The sequence below is a fragment of the Panthera uncia genome, chromosome B4 (assembly GCF_023721935.1).
Source record: "Panthera uncia isolate 11264 chromosome B4, Puncia_PCG_1.0, whole genome shotgun sequence".
In the NCBI taxonomy this organism is placed as follows: Eukaryota; Metazoa; Chordata; class Mammalia; order Carnivora; family Felidae; genus Panthera; species Panthera uncia.
This window is the reverse complement of record NC_064809.1, coordinates 96,003,092-96,023,872: the sequence shown is the minus strand read 5'-3', so window position 1 is coordinate 96,023,872 and position 20,781 is coordinate 96,003,092. Positions and strand designations below refer to the sequence as shown.

Sequence of the window (20,781 nt, the reverse complement as noted above, 5' to 3'; positions counted from 1 at the left end):
CTGTATCTCAGCAGACATCACTAATGAATCATGTCACTCTTTCTTGCTGAGCCTGCATATGTTTGGCAATCTTCGGGGCACCACTCCAGGAAGCCAATACCAATCAGGGTTGGCACAGTTTGTTGCAGACACTTTATATTAGCTCACTCACCACTCATTTCCATGCTTCATAGTCTTACTTTCTTGAACAATAGAGGCTGACAACTCACAAGGCGCATTTTCCAAACATCCTATCAGGTAGAATGCAGGTGTGGGACTTCGGCTCTGTCATGTACATGAACCCCCATGAAGCATGGATGAGGAAAATAAAAAACACAAGGCAGCTGTTGCATGTGGGTCTCCTGGGGCAGTTGTGCCAGAGTGTCTAGTTCCTATTGTGTAGGGGCAATGTCAATGTTTTTCCTTTCTAATGACCTTATGGTATGATTGGTCATGTTTCCTGGATATGTTATCCTTACGTATACTTCTGGAAATGTAGTGCCCAGGCTTAAAGGCCATCCCAACAATTCTGTTAGATGACTTCCACTAACCAATTATTTAATGAATAAGCCAGCTAGATTAGTTTCAGGTGTCCACAACTAAGAATGAGGATCTATAGAAAATTGAAACGTACTTTTTATTTCTGGCAATTAGTAGCAGAATACCCAATTAACAAGGGCTTAAACATAGGGCTTTTGTTTTCACATACTGCTCAAGGATGTCAGCCAGGAATTATCTTCAGCACGCGATTTCTGACTTCACTGTTACAAGATGACTTCTGCATCTCTCTTTTTTTCTGCACACAAAGTAGCAGATAAGGGTGCATCAAAGCTTCCTTCTAACATTCTTTTATTTGAGAAAGAAGGTCATAATCAGGGACTTCTGTTGACATCGGCTAGCACTGTTGCATGACCTCTCTAAAACATGAACACTGGCATTTCATTATCCTGCTTTTAGAAGAGACAGGCAAAGAAGTAGAAGTCAGAAATTGTCGAATGAGATATCCTACAATGTTTCCCACACCATCATTGTCTTAGTCGCTGTTGTCACCCAGGGCTCTTCTGCTGAGCTCCAGCCAAAGCTTACTCACATTTTTCAGATGAAATATTTAGTTACCATTTGATATTATTAAACATACCAAAAGACCCATCCTTTCCAAAGTAACTTCATCATCAAATGTGAATTTTCTAGTTTTAGGATCCCATATTTGTTTTTTTTTTTTTTGTTTTTTTTTTTTTTAATTTTTTTTTTCAACGTTTTTAATTTATTTTTGGGACAGAGAGAGACAGAGCATGAATGGGGGAGGGGCAGAGAGAGAGGGAGACACAGAATCGTTAACAGGCTCCAGGCTCCGAGCCATCAGCCCAGAGCCTGACGCGGGGCTCGAACTCACGGACCGCGAGATCGTGACCTGGCTGAAGTCGGACGCTTAACCGACTGCGCCACCCAGGCGCCCCTAGGATCCCATATTTGGATTAAGATACTTGCTGTCATGGGATGCCTGGATGGCTCAGTCAGTTAAGCGTCCGACTCTTGATTTTGGCTCAGGTCATGATCTCATGGTTTGTGAGATTGAGCCCCATGTAGGGCTCTGCACTGACAGTGAGGTGCCTGCTTGGGATTCTCTCTCTCCCTCTCTCTCTCTCACTCTTTTTCTCAAAATAAATAAATTTTAAAATAAGATACTTGCCATTCAGAGAACATATGCTAGACTGTATATGTATTATTTAGTGATGGTAGCTCAAAAACCCATGACCGCTCATTATCTTGTTACCACAGAAAAGATCATTAAATGCGCATGTGTATCCTCATGAAGAATAGAGAAGAACAGTTTCATCTGAGGAAAGGAGGCCTGCAAGGACGACTTGGCATCATGAGCAACTGGATTCTAGGTATGATGAAGTGAACTAACGAGGGAAACAATTACAAGTACATTGTTGCGTGCCGGCTTTAATTAGGAATACATATTAAATGATTACTTCATATATGTTAGAGTTCTAGAAGGACAGTTCATAGCATTCCTCTCTTCTCTGCTTGAGGTTGGAACAAACCAAGAAATGGAAAGACAGGAGGAAATTATAATATCAGTTTTTCGCTCATAATGGTCTCCATGTTTTATGCTTAAGTTTTTGTCCAAGTGGCTTTGTAATCCTTGACCCCTGAATTCTACCTACTAACTTAACCCAGTCACTGGCTCACCTGGACAACCCCCAAGCTTCACATATCCACACACGCACTGGGGCAACACCTTTTATCACAGGCAGCCAGAACTGAAGAGGAACTAGAGTGAGCCAAGCTACACATGGCCCCTTCATTACCCCATTTGCCCATTAGATAAGTCATTGCACTCACTTCAGGTCAGTGAACATGGGAGGTGGATGAGAAACCAGGAGTGTTGTTCTGGTGGAAGACCCTTGCCCAGAAATGTGAAAAGGTAGGGGGTATGTATGATTCTTTAAAGTTAAAGCCAGACAGTGAGGGAAGAAAGTGACAAAGCCATTCCAGACAATAATGTCATCGTTATTAGTATTTCATCATCCTAAATTATTTTTTAAAATTTTTTAATGTTTTTTTTCCTTATTTTTGAGACAGAGAGAGACAGAGCATAAGCAGGGGAGGGGCAGAGAGAGAGGGAGACACAGAATACGAAGCAGGCTCCGGGCTCTGAGCTGTCAGCACAAAGCCCGACGCAGGGCTCGAACTCACGGATGGTGAAGTCATGACCTGAGCTGAAGTCGGACACTTAACCGACTGAGCCACCCAGGCTCTCCTTTCCTAAATCATTGTTAAGAAGATAATGATAATTCATATTTTGCTGATGTCATTGTGCCTTTCCTATAATATTTACAGCAAGAACATTTGTAAAGGGAAAAATCCACTATGCCTCCAGGTACCTTCATGTTTCCACAAAATTTTCATTTTGTGAGCCAAAATAAGAGATTAAAAAATATTAATAAATTGACGCATACATACCTTTCCAGCCTCAATGCCATCTTGTTCTGAATTTACTTTACAGTCTAGTAAAAGCAGTCTGCCTGAAATGATCATGGAACATTTTATACTATTCTATGCCTCTGTACTTGAGTTTTTCTAGTTCCTTTCTCTGAAATGTATTTTCAGGCACCTTTTATCTAACATTAAGCATCCTTCAAATCTTAGTTCAAGCATTACTTTATTCCATGAAGAATACTTTCCTGAATCTTCTGAATACAATAAGTGACCATCTTCTGTGATCTCATAATAACACTTTTCACAGTACCATATTTGAAATTATATGTCATGTATTTGTTAACTCAATTGAAATACAAGAGGTCTAGGTTAAGGATTGTTGTTTTCATTAATATTTGTATCTTTCTAACTTAGCACAGACTTGTTCTATAGTAGGCAGTTAATATGTGATTTTTGATATGTTGAGCTAAGGCAGAGACAGACAATGGAGTTATTAGGACAGAAAGGATTTTCAGAGAAGAGCAAATTGTGCATGAAGATACATTTAGCTAAAATATGTGTTAGAAGTTTGAGGAATGGCATGGTTCTTTATACAGTAGATCTTTACTTTTGAAATGTCACATTAGTTTTTTAAAATCTTAAAGTGTGATATTTTGACATTAAAAAAAAAACACCATCTAATGACACTGAACTTTTTAAAAGTAGTTCCAAAAGAATAACAAGAAAAATGACTTCATGAAACTGTTGTAAAATTATTAGAGTTCATAATATGTGTTTCTACTTATTCTTTTTTCTATCATCAGCATCATGAGATATTTAGTAATTAAATTATAATGCACATCATTATAATTCAGAATGCATCAATTATGTATATATATATGTATACATATATATATATATATACACACATATATATATATGAATTCAAACATCAAAATGAAAAAGAATAGATGATTTTTATATCTGAAGGTATATCCTGAGCAACAAATATAGAGCATTAACCAAAACTGGGATATTTTTCAGCCATTCCTGATTATAGCAACATATTATCAAGTCAATGACCTGTTTTTTGAGGAGCATCTTTGAATATGCTGTGTATTATATGTGGATAAACTGCGGATAAAATCCTGTCTCTCAGCATACATCCATAAAGAAAACCTGATAGAACATTGCTGGTCAGTAAGAGGCTAGGCTTGGCTTTTTACGTCAGATTTCTGAAGATCTTTCCTCCTGTGCAGATCTGATGAGGTTGACATCTTCCTGTTCATTTCTTCAGTCTGAATTCCATAGAAACAACATTCCATTTCTATATAACCATATTTAGACAAAACCAGTTACTGGCTACTGTCATTATGGAGGATTCAAAGTCCCACATCCTAAACTTTTCTGTTTGTGTTTTAATATTCTTGAATTCTAGCTTAAGTTCAGGTTCAGTATCTTAATTCTGTAATTCCATGGTTTCTGGGACTTATTTAAAGAATAAATAAAAATGTAGGCCAAAAACACATGTATAAAATTGCTACAAATATTTTTTGACTTCTATAGAACATTATGATTTATTAGATGAATATTGATTCAAATTTTATTTTCTAAGATTTGCACTTTACTAGGACCAAACTAGATGCTTTATAGTTAATGTTTATTCATATAAATCAACATGTAATCCCCTTCCTCACTTAGCAATGCCAAAATAAATGATAAAATTGGTTTCTGCCTACTTAATCATTTCTGGAAACAATTATTTATTTGAATTTATGTTTTCTCAGTCATTCATGCACAATTAATCATTTTCAGAACTGCTCAATCCCAAAGAGGTTTGACAAATGTTGCACTTAGAAACAGCTTTGTTTCCAAACTGCATTTTCTGCACCTCTCTTTTATTATATTACTAACAATATTTGCATAAAAATAGTATCAAATTAAACAAGTTGCCAATTTCACTTTAGCAGATTTAAAATCCTCTTGAAATTATTACACATCAACAAAATGTAAAACCACTTGCATTAGCATATATTAGCATTAGCATATATGTGTTGAAGAGCAAACATATCCAACATTCATCCTGGGGGTACCTAGGTAAAATTACTGCTTTATTCTATTATTCCAATAAAAGATAAAATATTGCCTAAAAACTACCTCAGCTAACTTTGAAGTTTCTGCAAGTGCAAAACAGAGCATTTGATTTCATGAAGATTAAAGTGAACTTCTAGTAGATTTAAGCCACTCCATCTCTCTGGGCATCACTATGTAAAATCACTTTCAGATTAAGTATAAGCACTACAAAGAGTCATCACCTGAAAACATACTAAGAGTGTAACCAAGGTAATTTTTACAGCTTCCATTTCTTGGGTTTTTGTTGGTTGGTTGTTTGGTTGGTTGGTTTTTTGTTTGTTTGTTTTGAGAGATCTCACCTGCTTTCATGCAAGTGGAGGGGGGCAGGTAGGGAGAGGCAGAAGGAGAGAGAAAGAAAATCCCAAGCAGGCTCCAGGCTCAGCACAGAGCCCCAGGCGGGGCTCCATCCCACAACCCTGGGATCATGACCTGAGCGGAAATCAAGAGTCAGATGCTCAACTGATCAACTGACTGAGCCAACCAGGTGCCCCATTACAGCTTCCATTTTTACAGTTTCTTCAGTCTTGTAATTTTTATTTTAGTTTTCTATATAACAGTCATTAACACCTTAGAATGGTCTCTGAAAACCACATATTTATTCTTGTTAACATCCTCTCCCTTCATTTCTTTATCCATTTGCTATTTGCCAACTATTCAGGCTAATATAGACTTAAACATATTGGGAACCTATTTTTCTCAGTTGTTTACCAGGTACACTTTTACTTTTGAAAGTATAGGGGCACCTGGGTGGCTCAGTGGGTTGTCTTACTTCAGCTCAGGTCATGATCTCATGGTTTGTGGGTTCAAGCCCCGCGTTGGGCTCTGTGCTGGCAGCTCGGAGCCTGAAGCCTGCTTCCGATTCTGTGTCTCCCTCTCTCTCTGCCCCTCATCACTCATGCTTTGTCTCTCTCTCTCTCTCAAAAATAAATAAACATTAAAAAAATTTTAAGAACTGGCTACAGCCTTAACCACTTTCTAGCTGTGGAAACTTCTCCATTGCTTCAATTTTTTTATCTATAAAAAGTGAAACTATTATTCATTGTAAAGGATTAATGTGACAGTAAAGAAATATAACCTGTAATGTGTCTTACATGTAGCATCCCCTTAGCTGTTATTACTATTCTTAATATTGATTTTCTCACTTTTATATAAACTTAATATAGTAGAGAGACTTGTGAGAATCAGTTCATACTATAGGGAATTTACTTAAAACTTAAAAAAAAAACCACTATCTTATTTATAGCTAGCGGGAGTTGGCAGGGGATGTAAGTGGGAATAATTTCTATGGAAGATAATTATATAGTTTTTCAAAATTAAAAGTTGTCATATCTGTTAACATTTTTTCTTCTGAGTATTTATTCTCCATATATACATGAATGTGTTTGAAAATACCTTGTACCAGATAGTCACTGAAATATTATTTGTGATAGCAAAGAAGGAAAAATAAACCTAACTAGCTACCAATAGGGAATCGGTTAACTAAATAGTGATAAATTAGACAATTAAATACTGCCAGACCATTTTTATTATTTTTAATTTTTTTTTAAAATGTTTATTTATTTTTAAGGGGGGCGGGCAGAGAGAGAGAGAGGGAGACACAGAATCCAAATCAGGCTCCAGCCTCTGAGCTGTCAGCCCAATGCGGGATTCAAAACAACCAACTGATCATGCCCTGAGCCAGAGTGGGACCCCACCCAGGCCCCCCTGTCTGGCCGTTTTTGAAATGAGGTGACCCATATACATTTCTAAGATATATTTAAGTAAAAAATTTGAGGTTTAAAAAAAGGTATAATGTTGTCCTATTCATATAAACAAAAGATATGTATGTACAGAATATCTATGGAGGATGTAGAATGAACAAACAACCAGTCACACTATCTTTGGGAAAAGGAGCTGTGTTTGGGGATAAACAGTTAAAGCAGGGTGTATTTTCCATTATATTTCTTTTTACAAGGGTTTTTTAAAATTTGCTTAAATTTTTATTTATTTTTGAGAGAGACAGAGTGTGGGTGGGAGAGAGGCAGAGAGAGATGGAGACACAGAATCCAAAGTAGGCTCCAGGCTCTGCACTGTCAGCATAGAGCCCAACGCAGGGCTGGAACCCATGAACCTCGAGATCATGACCTGAGCCGAAGTGAATATTTAACTGACCGACCACCCAGACGCCCATCCATTGTATCTTGAGATCAATCTTATTTTTTATTTTTACCACTTAAGTGTGTTATCTACTAACATAAAATAGATGAAAGGAAAGATGATGCACCAGGCATACTTTTGTCATGATCCTGTCACCAAAGTGATAGTTATGGATAAATGATTGCATGACATTGACGTGAGCTTTTCTGATACACTTGAGGGTGATTTTTATATATAAAAGAGCAACCTAGAGTAACTATTTTTGTTTCAAACTAAATATTAAAATTTTTTAAATTAAAAATATATTTCCTTTGTGCCTTAAATTTATTCTACAAATTTTTAATTCTATTTCTAACTTCATTGGATATTAATAATGATTTCTAAGGATGCTTAAGTAATGTTTGCTTCTGTTTCTGAACTTAATCAAACTTTAAACAATGAAATTCTAAATTTATTATATCAGATTTCTTTTCAAAATACTTAAGCTTTCTGGGTAAAAAACATATCCTAAGTATTGGGAATGTAATTACAGCATGATGCCTAGAGTTAATAGTACTTCAGTGCATATTTGAAAGTCGCTACACGAATGGGTCTTTAAAATTCTCATCACAAGGGAAAACTGTGTAACTACGTGTGGTGACAGATGACAATTGGACTTACTGTGGCAATCATTTTCTAACACATATAAACATCAAATCATTATATTGTTATAATGTTCTAAAGCTAATATGTGAATTATACCTCGATACAAAAATAAAACAATCAATAATAGAAGACAAAACACTCTGATAAATCCAATAGATTAAATATATCACTAATTAAAAATTTAGTAAGGCTTCAATTTAAAGTCACTAGTCTAAATCAATTACTCAATTACTTATTTTGAAATTGTCTCTTAAAAGACTGTCACTCTAATAACCAAACTGTCTTAAACAATGTCAGCCCAAGAATACTAATGACTAGATGAGGTAAAATCTTGAGTAGGTTGGGTATTTATTTTATATGTGCAGAGATGTTAAGCAATTTGACTCAATTCGTATAATTAGAAAACAGCAAAATTGGATCCAAGTTTACCTTATTCTAGTCCTATAACTTTCACACTGTGTTGCCCGTTTTACCAGGTACCAGAGACTGGCAAAAAGGAATTTTATTCACACGTGTGTTTGAAAGTTCAAAGAGTAGAGCTGACTTCAAGTGCAGTTTGATTTGGGTGCTCAAAAGATATCTTCGCCATCCAGTTTCTTCCTCATACTCTTGCAGTTTTTCTCCTTTGTGTTGGCTACATTTTTTTGCTGTAGAAACAAGCCTTATATCTACTACCATCTAATAAAATGCTGGTGTTTCATTTTTCTGAAATTCTCCAGGAAAGATCTCATCACCTCCTATTCATTTTTCAATATCCATGTCTCTGAAATATAATCACTGGCTAGAAATAAGATATACTAATTCACATGGAGATAAATCAAGGTCAGCTTCTGGGCATGAGAGGTTCTATTTTACCAAATCATGTGGACTGAGAGTGGCAAATAGGCATATGTACAATAGAATGTTAGGTTCGCAGAAATGCAGGTAAGGAGAGGAAATGTGATTTGAAAAGGGGATTCTGAAGTAAATTCTACCTCTATGCGCCCACTATGTTATTTGAAGACTTTTCAGAATTTCGGAATCACCTATTAAAGCTAAAACATCTGCTTTAAGTTTAATAAGTCAACACCTTTAGTGTGATCTGGGGGAAGGAGAAGAGAGTAGCTTATTTTTCAGCAACATACGTTTTCCAGGGTAAATGACACTGAATTGGCAGATAGCTAGTTTGAAGAATCTTAATCGAGAGAATTGGACAAAGGATGCAGTGAAATTTAGAGTCAGTGACATTTCCCTCAGCAGGTATCAGAGCCCTGGTTAAAACTGCTAGGTATTGGTTGAAGGCTAGGAGACTGTCAATAATATGAGCGAGTTGCTATGCCAGTGTCAGGGGAACTGTCCCACGTAGCTTGTTGTTAAGATGGAGAGTAAGGGCAAGGTTCTTAGCACCAGAATTTTACGAGGCAATGACCCGACTTGGCTGGACACCACCGCAGGAGTCATAGCTAGAGTTGTAACATCATACTTCACTACAAGTGAGAATGTTGAGTTCTAATTTAATTTTCTCCTGACTAATGTCAGTATTAGCTCTGATAAAAGCCAGTTCCAGGCAAATGGCTTCAGATTTGAAGAAAGGAGCTTGGAGAAAAAGGACCTGAACGCTTCCATTCAAGATGCCATATATCATCAGGATTGCTCCCTGGGCCCCTTCACTTAGAACATAGATTTCCTCCTTCCTTCCCCATCCCCCCACCCCAAACACCATCACGTCTTACGCTTTATGTCATGAGGATCTTTTCCATCTTTACTGAGATAAAATTGATAAGAAACACTGTGTAAGTTGTTTCAAATCATGACATTCTATATTTGACATATTTATGTATTATGAAATGATTGCCACAATAAGGTTAGTTAACACAACTATCACCTCACATAGCTACCTTTGTGTGTGTGTGGTGAGAACATTTCAGATTTTCTCTCTTAGCACATTTCAAGTATACAATACAGCATTGTTAAGGATAGTCACCATGCTGCACATTAGATCCTCAGAACTTACATATTATAGCCATACGTTTGTACTCTTTGATCACCATCTCCTCATTTCCTTCACCTTCCAGCCACTGGCAACCACCAATCTAGTCTCAGTTTCTATAAGTCTGGATTTTTTACGTTCCCCAGATAAGTGAGATCACAGAGTATTTTTCTTTCTCTGGCTGACATTTCACTTAGCATAATGCCCTCAAGTTTCATCCATGCTGTTACAAATGGCAGGATTTCCTTCTTTTTTATGTAGCTGAATAATATTTCATTTTTTATATCTATATTTATCTATACATCACATTGTCTTTATCCATTATTCCATTGACACTTAGGTTGTTCCCATGGCTTGGCTATTGTGAATAATGCTGCAGTGCATGTGGGGGTGCAGACATCTCTTCACGATAGTGATTTCATTTGCTTTCAATATATACCCAGAAGTGAGATGACTGGATCACATGGTGGTTCTATTTTTAACTTTTGAGGAAATTCCATATTGTTCTCCATAGTGGCTGTAGCAATTTAAAGTCCTACCAACAGTGCAAAAAGATTCCCTTTTTTCCCATTCTAGCCAACAGTTGTTTTGGTGGGTTTTTTTTGTTTTTTTGTTTTTGTTTTTGTTTTTTTTTTGGACAATAGCCATTTTAACAGCTGTGAGGTAATATGTTATTGTGGTTTTGATTTGCTTTTCCCTATTTCTCTGATAGTGATGTTGAGCACCTTTTCATGAACCTTTTGGCCATCTGTATGTCTTCTTTGGAAAACTGTCTATTCAAGTCCTTTGGCTACCCTGAGGATTTGAATAATCAATTGAACATATGTTTGTGTTGATGTGTTCTTATGCAAATAACATTTTTAGGGATTAGTGTAGGCAATCACAAATTAACTGAGGAAAATTGATAATGAATAGTTAATTATCAGAGTATTAGAAATGTTAATATGTAACCTAAGTACAAAAATACCCTTGGTCATATACAAATTAGTTTAAAAAGCAATTTAGATTCTTCATTCATTATTGACTATAATATGGCTAATATTGACTATAATACGGCTGTCCTTTTTCTGAAAAATCCTGGTCAAATTACAGAGCCTAGACCATCTATCTATTAGGTACATAAAGTAAAGAAATGATAATAAAAAAAGAAAAGAAAGAAAAAGAAAAAGATCCACAATGATGGGAAGGGGATATATCAGAGGGTCACAGGAGCCAACTGAAAGGGCTCCTAATGGCCAAAGCTGAAACAATTCAAAAAAAACAAAAAAACAAAAAAACAAAAAAACAAAAACAAAAACACACAGACCTAAGACAAAGCTGCAGCAATATATAGTGGAAAAAGTGTTAGGTTTGTAATTCGGCAGTTCAGTTCTGATCTTAATTCTGCCATGTTGTAGAACATAAATTCTTTACCTCTCAAAGACTAACTTTCAAGATGGTTTACATTAGAAGAGGCCTCTTTTCCCATTGCTTGGGTTCTCATAAAAGGAGTATTTTCCCCTAAATATCCCTAGCCTCATGCCCTGCCCTTATTTCTTTCAGCGGTGGAATCAATTTTCTTAAAGCTGGATAATTGGCATTAATTCAAGATTCTTGACTGAAGGAGTATAAGCTAGAAATGGTTCTAAATGGGAGGTATTTGGTGCCTTATCCTTTCTTCTCTACTCTGGATCATAGTGGGGCAGCTGAAGCATTTGCTGTTTTGGCAAAATGGTCTCTGGAGATTCACTATTTTTCTTTCTTCTTTATTGAACCTTTGCTAAAAGAACCACCAGCACACTATATACAAGCTAAAGATTCTGCCTTCCAAGTCCTGGGAAAGTAAGTTCTTCCAATTTTATAAACTCTAGAAGAGGTGGGGTGAGCAAGCAGTGTATAATTTGGTTGTTCTACACCTAGCCCCAGGGTGTAAGTCGTCCCATTTGGGCTTCACATTCTTTCCCATACTTTGCCCATATAAGAGATGCTTTGAGGAGTTAGTGCTCAATTGGTTCACAACTTAAATGAAAAAAAGGGAGGTGTTATTTGCTGAGGCCCTCCAAACAAACGTCAGCATTTCATAAAGTCAAAATCATTTATGTTCTGGTTAACTTGAAAATAATAAATTATCATGTAAATATAACTTGTTTTCATAGCAAAATTGAAGCTTTGAAACTAACAGCCATATGTATTGTATATTACATAAAAAAATTGAATTGTTACAACTTCTGATACTACTCAAAATAATGAAATTCTCAACTTGTTTAAAGTTTGTGGGAAACGTGCTTAGCTTTATAGAATGGACTCTTACATATTCCTAATTGCCAATTATTTCCCTCTCTCTGCCCAGTGCACGTTCAATATAAAACTATGCTTTTAATTAACTTCCGCTCAGTAAATAGGTATTCAGATGCACATTTTGTGCTTCAAAACTACAATTAAGGCTGTAGGGTTAGTTTTTGCAACGTTATTCTAATTAAAATACTTTTAGCTGTATTTGGCATGCATTAAAATGTCAAGTAATTGACAGCCCATAAGTGAAAAATTGATCCAATTATCAAGCCAACTAGAACTTTTCTCTTTTTTCAACTGCTAAGATTTATTATGGCTATTAGAATTACAGATGTTTATATGTTTGCTTTTAGTAATTGGAATTCATTTAACTTTGCCATGCCCTCGGTGCTGTTTCTGCTCTTCAGTGGGATAGACAATTCTTCAATCTTTGAAATGTGCCTTTAGAAAACGCTTCCCAAATCTCTCTTCACATGGAGTAGATAATCATGCTTTCATTGGAGTGTAGGGAATAGATTTTTCTTTTCATGTCTCCAGATGGTCCTTTTAGTAATGAATCACAGAGGAACACAGCTTGTCCTAAGATATGGCTTCTCTACATCTTATTTTCTAAATTAATAATATAAATCTTTAACGAATTAATTAATTTAAGACATGCAAATAGAATAAAACAGAAGAAAATATAACAAATGTTAATTTCTAATTGCAGCTAGTTGATTAGCCTCTCCTGAAATGTAATAAAAATATTTAATCGTCTCAATAAAAGTCAACCAAAAAGACCTCTAAAATATCAATTTTGTGTAGACTTGAAAGACATTTTAGAACCATTGTTAATAAATAAAGAAAAAAAGGAGGAGAGTTCATATTCACTCAATTATTTATATTGTTGGATGCGTACTGTGGGGAAAGCAATATATATTGTTTATCAAGAGTCTTCATTAATAAATATTAACCAATTAGAAAAGGAAGTTAATTCAGAGTTTAGGTTGTAGGTATTAAACCTATTTATATCTAGATCTAAAACTATAATGGCAATAAATATTAAACTAATTTATTTGTTATGGATGCCATAGACATATTATTCCATTGATAGCATTTTATATAGTATAGAGGAACATCTACATATATCTGAATCCTAAACAAGTCTTCTCTCACCCTAGATCTCATAACAACATTTGTCTATTAAAGTAAACACAAGTTTCTCAGCTCAGTACTCAATGCCTTTCATCATTAGATCATACAGCTTCCACCTATCCACCCACTTCCCTGGAATCCTGACACAGGCCACCCAACAATATCCAGCACCTCTTGGCCAATCTCACTTCTTTGTTTTCTTCCTCTGCTCTTCGCTCCCCCAGTAGCCTTCACTCTGCCTATTCAACAGTTCCAAGATCAGGCTCAAAACTTATTTTCTTCAACAACATACTTTATGAACCTATCCCAGAAATTAAATTGTTTCTTATTTTGAATATCACAGTAGTCTTATAGCGTGTACTTCACTTTAAGAAATTTATAGCCAATTGTCACTACTAGCAGTAGTTATGGTCTATAGAGTCACTGCAAACACTGAATCGTTGTTTCTTGGTAAAATAAAAGTAAAATAAAGAGTGAGGTTTCTCCGAGCCTCTGGTCATAACATTTTCCTTAACTGATCAGTGGATAATCTTGTTTTATGTGGGTTTCTGTTTCAAGAAGTATTACTTAATATGTATTGCTGATTCGTTAACATTGAACTCGTGGACAACGGCATTATACCTCATGACTGAATAAAAGTTATCTAACACACCTATGTTCTCATATGGCACATCACAGCCTTCGCAAACTTCAGAACACTAGACACCACTTGAACACTAAGCTTGAGAGCCGTTTTAAACAGCGAAATCACCAAGAAAAAGTACACAAACGTGACAACTGTGGCACTAAATAGAGCATGAAAAGGGCACTTTTTACATTATGAAAGGAAACAAGATGTCAGAGCAAAGCTTTATTTGACCTCAGCTGTGAATGTGTGCGTTGGGCAGCTCAGTTTTATTTTTCTACAGTGTGCATGTGTATGTCCAAGAATGGAATGGATCTCGAAGCTCATCAGTGTTGATTTTGGGGTTACAAATAAATTTTAATGACTAGGTAAACTCATAATAATGAAATTCACAAATTATGTGGGTAAACTGCCTATTTCTTAGTTGCTTCTACTATTTTATCTTATTTTCAGAAATATATCCTTCCCCCAATACTGATGAGATCCACTGTAGTACCTTTAATAATACTTGCTGAATGGGAGAATAAATTAAATCTTACTTTGACACAAAATTGTATCACAAGCGTGAATATTACTATTCAAATTAATTTGAATATGTAATCTCTGGCCTTATCTCGAAACATGGATTTAAAGGTCTCTGAGTATAATTTATTTAGAACTTAAAATGTAAATATAAAGGACTAAGCCTAGTTATATCAAGTGATAACTTTAGAGGTAAATATAATGACAGAGAAATATTATGTCAGTCTTGATAATATAATTCTGAAATAGCTCTCATGACAGAGACTACAGGCAACTATACCAATAAAGAGGCTACTGAATGATCTAGATTTGAAATGATAGGTGGGGAAGTTGGAATAGGGCAGCTGCAATATAAAAATAGGGGTGATTTAAGAGAAAAAAATTTTAAGGCTTATTTATTTTTGAGAAAGAGAGAGACAGAGTGTGAGCAGCAGAGGGGCAGGGGGAGAGGGAGACACAGAATCCGAAGCAGGCTCCAGGCTCTGAGCTGTCAGCACAGGGCCGTACACGGAGCTCAAACTCAGGGACACGAGATCATGACCTGAGCTGAAGTCAGGCAGACGCTTAACGGATTGAGCCACTCAGGCGCCTCTCAAGAGAAATATTTTTAAAGAATTAATTTGACGCCTTCTCATATGACAACTGTTTCTAACGATCAATCAAAAATCAAAATAATTTCTATTCTAGTCTATGTATAGCATGTGATAGAATTTAAAGGAAGTAGAATAAAATATTGTCCTGCAAATACAGGAAAAGAAAATGAACCAAGACACCAAAAAAGAGTAACAACAAAGCTGACATTAGTTACTAGTGAAAAGTCAGGATAATATTTAATATGTGTGATTCCCATTCTAAAAACTCAGAAAATTTAGGTTTCCCTCAAGGAAAATGAATCACATTCAAAATGGTTTTTTAAGCATCTTGCTGAATTCTTTAAATTTCTACTTATAACTATGTCCTTGGGGAGTATAAATGGAACTAGCAGATGTTAGTAAAAATGACTATGACTTAACAAGCTTCTCAAACAAACAACAAAAAACACAAAGTTTCTGAGTCCATAATAATTGCTTATTTGTGTGAAAAAGATTCTTAATCACACATGCCTCATCTTCTCATCTATTTCTCAACTAAAATGATCCTTCACAGACTGCTCAACATTCAAGATGCTGCCAAATTGAAAACGGAAGTGCTTTTGCTTTAATTTTCCCATGATTTGTGTTTTTTTTTTTGTCCCTGACAAAATCCAGTGGATAATTGTAATGAACCTGGATTTTTTTTTTAAAGTTCCATCATGCTACATTCAAATTTGGCAAAAAAATACTATCTTGTTTTCTGTTTAATTTAATGCACGTGTTCAGATTGTTCACCAAGAGGATTCATTGCTTCATTTAGGTGATTAATATGTAACACAATCAAATGACCTCAGTGGAATATTCCCAATCATCAACATTATGCTGAAATTAGCAATAGCTGGTTTATTTTATGACAGGTATAAAAAGGAAGCTGATCTTGTTTTTCAATTGCTTCTCTTTCCATTGGGAGGAGCCATTGCCCTTCAAGAAGAGAAAGCATGGTTACAGAGAAAGTTGTATCTTTGTTTCTATTTTCATCTGGTTTCAGGACTTTGTGGCGTGGGATCAAAATTCATTCTAGGAAACAGGTATTTCAATAATATCTTTATTATGACTACCTCCCTTCATAACAAAAAATTCTACAAAGCAGTCCCTTTTCAATGGAGGATGAATCTGTGCCTGACTCAATGTGTCTTACAATACTAGAGAATTTAATTCTTTCGGAAATAAAAGAGTTACATGGAATTAAATGTTGTTTTGTTTTTAGAATAACAAATAAAATGTTCATTGTAAAGTCATAGGACAAATTGTGCTCAATTTGTATGTAACTCTTTTTCAATTTTCAGATATTTCTTCACCTCTCTCTATATATTTATGCATTAAATAAGTTCTTCTGAAGATGAACTTTAAAAATGGCCTCTAAATATTAGGTTGGCTGCAACAATTATGCTGAAAAACTTGAAAACTTTGAGGATCAATCCTATATTTACTGAATGTGCAAAATGTAAAAGAACTAAATCTAGTTTGAAGGAGCAAAATATACAATGAGAAATTGAGCATTGTGTCTGATATGCTTACTTAGGAAATGATCTTTTGATCTTTTTTCTGAGAAACTATTAAGGAAAACATGATGCAAAGGGGTAGGCAATGGTGCATAAAGCATCAACACCAAACAGAGTCATTACAGGATAAAAAGTTTAAAATAAATTCAATATGCAAACATTAAAATACTCAGACCCAATTTCTCTTGGGAATTTCAAAGCATAATCCTTTGTCAAAGGCGTAGACTTCCAGTTGTTTAACTGGAGCAGCAGGTATAACAAAATAAAATTCACTGTCAGTGATCTGCCTTGAAATTTTCATCACTACAATTTAAAGCACAGAAACGACAAATAAATAAATTAATTAATTAAATAAAGCAAAGAAACAACAAAAAATCCTTAACTCTAAAATTCATCCAACTTCTTTTTTTTTAATTCATCTCATTTCTAATTTAATAACTCATAATAGATAACATTTATGCGGGGTCTATCATGTGCTACTTTATTAGGCTCTTTATATTCATTATTCCCTTTAATTCCTTGAAGAAACCAATGAGGTAGGCATTATGATTTTTATTTTATAGTCTTCAGGATTCTAGGTTCAGAGAGCACAAACAATTTGAATAGAGGTACATGAAATTTTCAAATCTAGGTCTCTATCACTTCAAAGTCTGGATTCTAGCCACTTGAAAACATTCCTCCAATTAACAAAATCCAATCTTCCATTCTCAGAGCTCATATTAATTAACCTTTCAGGGGAATTTCACACAGTTGATCACTCCCCTTGGATACATTTTCTGCACTTGGCTTCCAGACCACGGCAATCTTCGATTTTTATTCCTACCTTACTGATCTCCAGCAAGTCGAGGCTTTTGTTGGCTGTATTCACTACTAGATCCTTAGCACATGGAACAGAATGTATAGAGCACATAAATAGGAAAAAAGATTTTTCTGAAATAAAAGTACTTTTAATTTGTAGAAAATAATGAAAATACATTTAACCCTTAAATATGTAAATATTAAGTAACAAAATATATTAGTGAACCTTGAAAATATATAATCTTTATGCATTTGTCTTCCTTACAGAAAAGTTTACTTAGAAAGGTGATTTTAAATTTTAAACATTGTTTACTGAGTACACATAGAGATGATGCTAACAGAAAGCTATAGAAATAGACTTCTCGATATATATCTTTCTCTAGAAGAAAATATTCCTTTACTCATTAATATCTACTGAAAAACTACTCTTCTAGGTTTTATGGCTACAGCATGGGTTAGCATTGGTAAGGCTGTTTTGGATTGGGAAGTCAGGAAAGAAATCCATCAAGAGATTTCTTCATGGCATTCAATCTATGATGATAAAGGATGATCAGTCCATTATTTGAACAAAGATCTAAATGATGGAAAGGTGAGTGCCATGGGAGTAACTGGGAACAAGTGTTCCAGGGAACATCAAATGTGAAAGCTCTGATAAGATTTACTGTAAATATACTAAAGGTGGAAAGGAGAAAGAGTAATCAACTGCCTGAGCAGAGAATTGAGGTCATAGGACAAACAGGTGCTCCAAAAATTGTAGGCACAGAGGTGGATACCTAAAAAGAAGCCCAGGAGCATGAACGTCTGCTAGACCCGGTACTGGGGTAGTAAAACTTAAATCGTAATTGACAAATTGCTGGAAGCTCAGCGTGGAGAACCTGAGAGTTAAAAACTCCAAAGGAATCCAGTCATGGGTGGGAGGCAGGGGCGGGGGGGGGGGGGCGGTCCCTACATTTTCATGAGTTTTATCTCTAGGTATCTTACTAGAAAAATAAAAACAAAATTTCTCTCATGCTTCCAGAATAGGAAAGTAACTGTTTTGAAATGCATCCATAGTATTGTATTTTTAGCAAGGCCTTAACCAGCACAGGCTCATTAAAAGACAGACTTGATGGACTATGGAACACTTTTCTTTCCCATACAGCTTATCATCACATCAATAGGGCTCCTGTATAATTACAGAGGATTACAACTGAAAGAACTGCATATCTCAGACCTTATTTAAGAATCTCTAGAGAAACCCAAAGAGACAAAAACAAGAGGAAACTTTACCTTTAGACACTACTGTTACAGACAACAGTATGCACAGCCTAACCCCTTGCCAGATAAACATAAAACCTCATACTAAAGGCCTATTTACTTCAGTTCTTTTTACCCAGTTCATCATGTCCCGCTTTCAAAAAATTCACAATTAATGCCAAGAGACAAAATAGCCGCATTTAAAAAACACAGTTTGGGGGCGCCTGGGTGGCTCAGTCGGTTGAGCATCTGACTTCAGCTCAGGTCATGATCTCACAGTTCGTGGGTTCGTGCCCCACATCAGTCTCTGTGTTGACAACTCAGAGCCTGGAGCCTGCTTCGGATTCTGTGTCTCCCTTTCTCTCTGCCCCTCCCCTGTTTGCACTCTCTCTCTCTCTCTCTCTCAAAAATAAATAAACATTTAAAAAGATTTTAAAAAATAAATAACAAATAAAAAACACAGTCCGAAGAGATAGATCAAGCATCAGAACAAGATCTAGATACAGCAGATATGGCAGAAATTTCTAGCAGAACTAGCCCTCTAATTAATTATCAGAACAGGAATCTAAAACAACTATGATTAAATATGCTAAGGGCTAAAATAGAAAAAGTGGAGGATATGTCAAAGCAGATGGGTAATATAAGCAGAGAGATGGAATCAAAAGGAAATACTTGAGGGGTGCCTGGATGGCCCAGTTAAGCCTCCGACTCAATTTCAGCTCAAGTCATGATCTCATGGTTTGTGAAATTGAGCTCCCTGTCAGGCTCTGTGCTGACAGTGAAGAGCCTGCTTGGGATTCTCTCTCTCTCCCTGTCTCTCTGCCCCTCTTTCGCTCATGCATGTGCATACTCCCTCTCTCAATAATAAATAAACAAAAATAAAAGGAAAGGTTGGAAATAAAAAATACTGTACAAGAAATGAAGAATGTCTTTGATAGGCTCATCAACAAATTGACACAGTTGAAAAACAAATTGGGGCGCCTGGGTGGCTCAGTCGTTTAAGCGTCCGACTTTGGCTCAGGTCATGATCTCGCGGTCTGTGAGTTCGAGCCCCGCGTCGGTCTCTGTGCTGACAGCTCTGAGCCTGGAGCCTGTTTCAGATTCTGTGTCTCCCTCTCTCTGACCCTCCCTCGTTCATGCTCTGTCTCTCTCTGTCTCAAAAATAAATAAACGTTAAAAAAAAATTAAAAAAAAAGAAAAACAAATTTAGCTATTAAGGAAATGTCAACAGAAATGTCTAAAATAGAAATGTGAACAGGGGGAAAAAAGGTGAAAAAGAGGGAACAGAGTATCCAAGAGTTGTGGGACACTTATAAAATGTAAACCATATGTAAAATGAGAATTACAGAAGATAAAGGGGAGAAAATAACAAAGGAAATGTTCAAAGTAACAATGGCAACGAATTTTCTGAAACTAAGGACAGACACCAAAACACAGATCTCAGAACCTGAGAAAACACCAAGCAAGATAAATACTAAAAGGTCTTCACTTGGGCAGACATATTCACACCGGAGAAAAAATCACAAAGAGAAAGTTGTGAAAGAAATTGGGGGAGAGGGGAACAGAGAAAAAAGGATGAGAAGGAAATTGAACATTTCTTTAAAGAAGGAGAGTGCTGGAAAAGGAAAAATAAAATCAGATCATGTATTTTTTCATCTTAATTGATTTAACAAGAAATGGTTTGCTTAAAATAATAATAGCGATAGCGTATTCAGTGAATTCAGCCTATGGATAAGTGAAATGAATTACAGTAATGCTATTATGGCAGAAAGAGAGGAATTTAGGATACTGTGGCATAAAGTATTTGTACTACTTGTGCACTGGTAAAATTGGTTTTGAAAGGTGACTTTGTTTAATGTAAACGTATTTGGTGAACTAAAGGACGATCATTAAAAAAGTAAAAAAGAAAAAAATGTGAAGCTGATATGACAAAAAGAGAAAAAAACAGAAAATATGAGGTGGGAAAATTATAAGGGACCAAGAAAGGCATTACACAATGAAAAAGGGGTCATTTCTCAAGAAGACATACCAGTCCTTAAGTGGGTGCATGGCAAACGGTAGATTGTCAAAGTACATGAGGCAAAAACCAATAGAATTGCGAGGGATCAATCCACTATTATGGTTGGAGACTTCAAGAGATCTCTATTAATAATTGACATATGCAGCAGGCAGAAAATAGGTAAGGATATATTTTAATGGAACAGTACCACCAATCACGTGGATCTAATTGACATTTATTAAATACTTGATCTCACAAAAGCAGAATACAGT

The 20,781-nt window shown here is 35.7% G+C and overlaps 1 long non-coding RNA gene across 1 annotated transcript; it reads right to left on the bottom strand.

The window, feature by feature from the left end:
* Positions 1–597: 597 nt before the first annotated feature.
* LOC125920432 (uncharacterized) lies at positions 598–3,177 on the bottom strand. The gene is made up of 2 exons (XR_007457048.1): positions 2,953–3,177; positions 598–926 (listed from the first exon to the last, which is right to left on the bottom strand). It is a non-coding gene; the product is annotated as an uncharacterized LOC125920432 (long non-coding RNA).
* Positions 3,178–20,781: the final 17,604 nt, after the last annotated feature.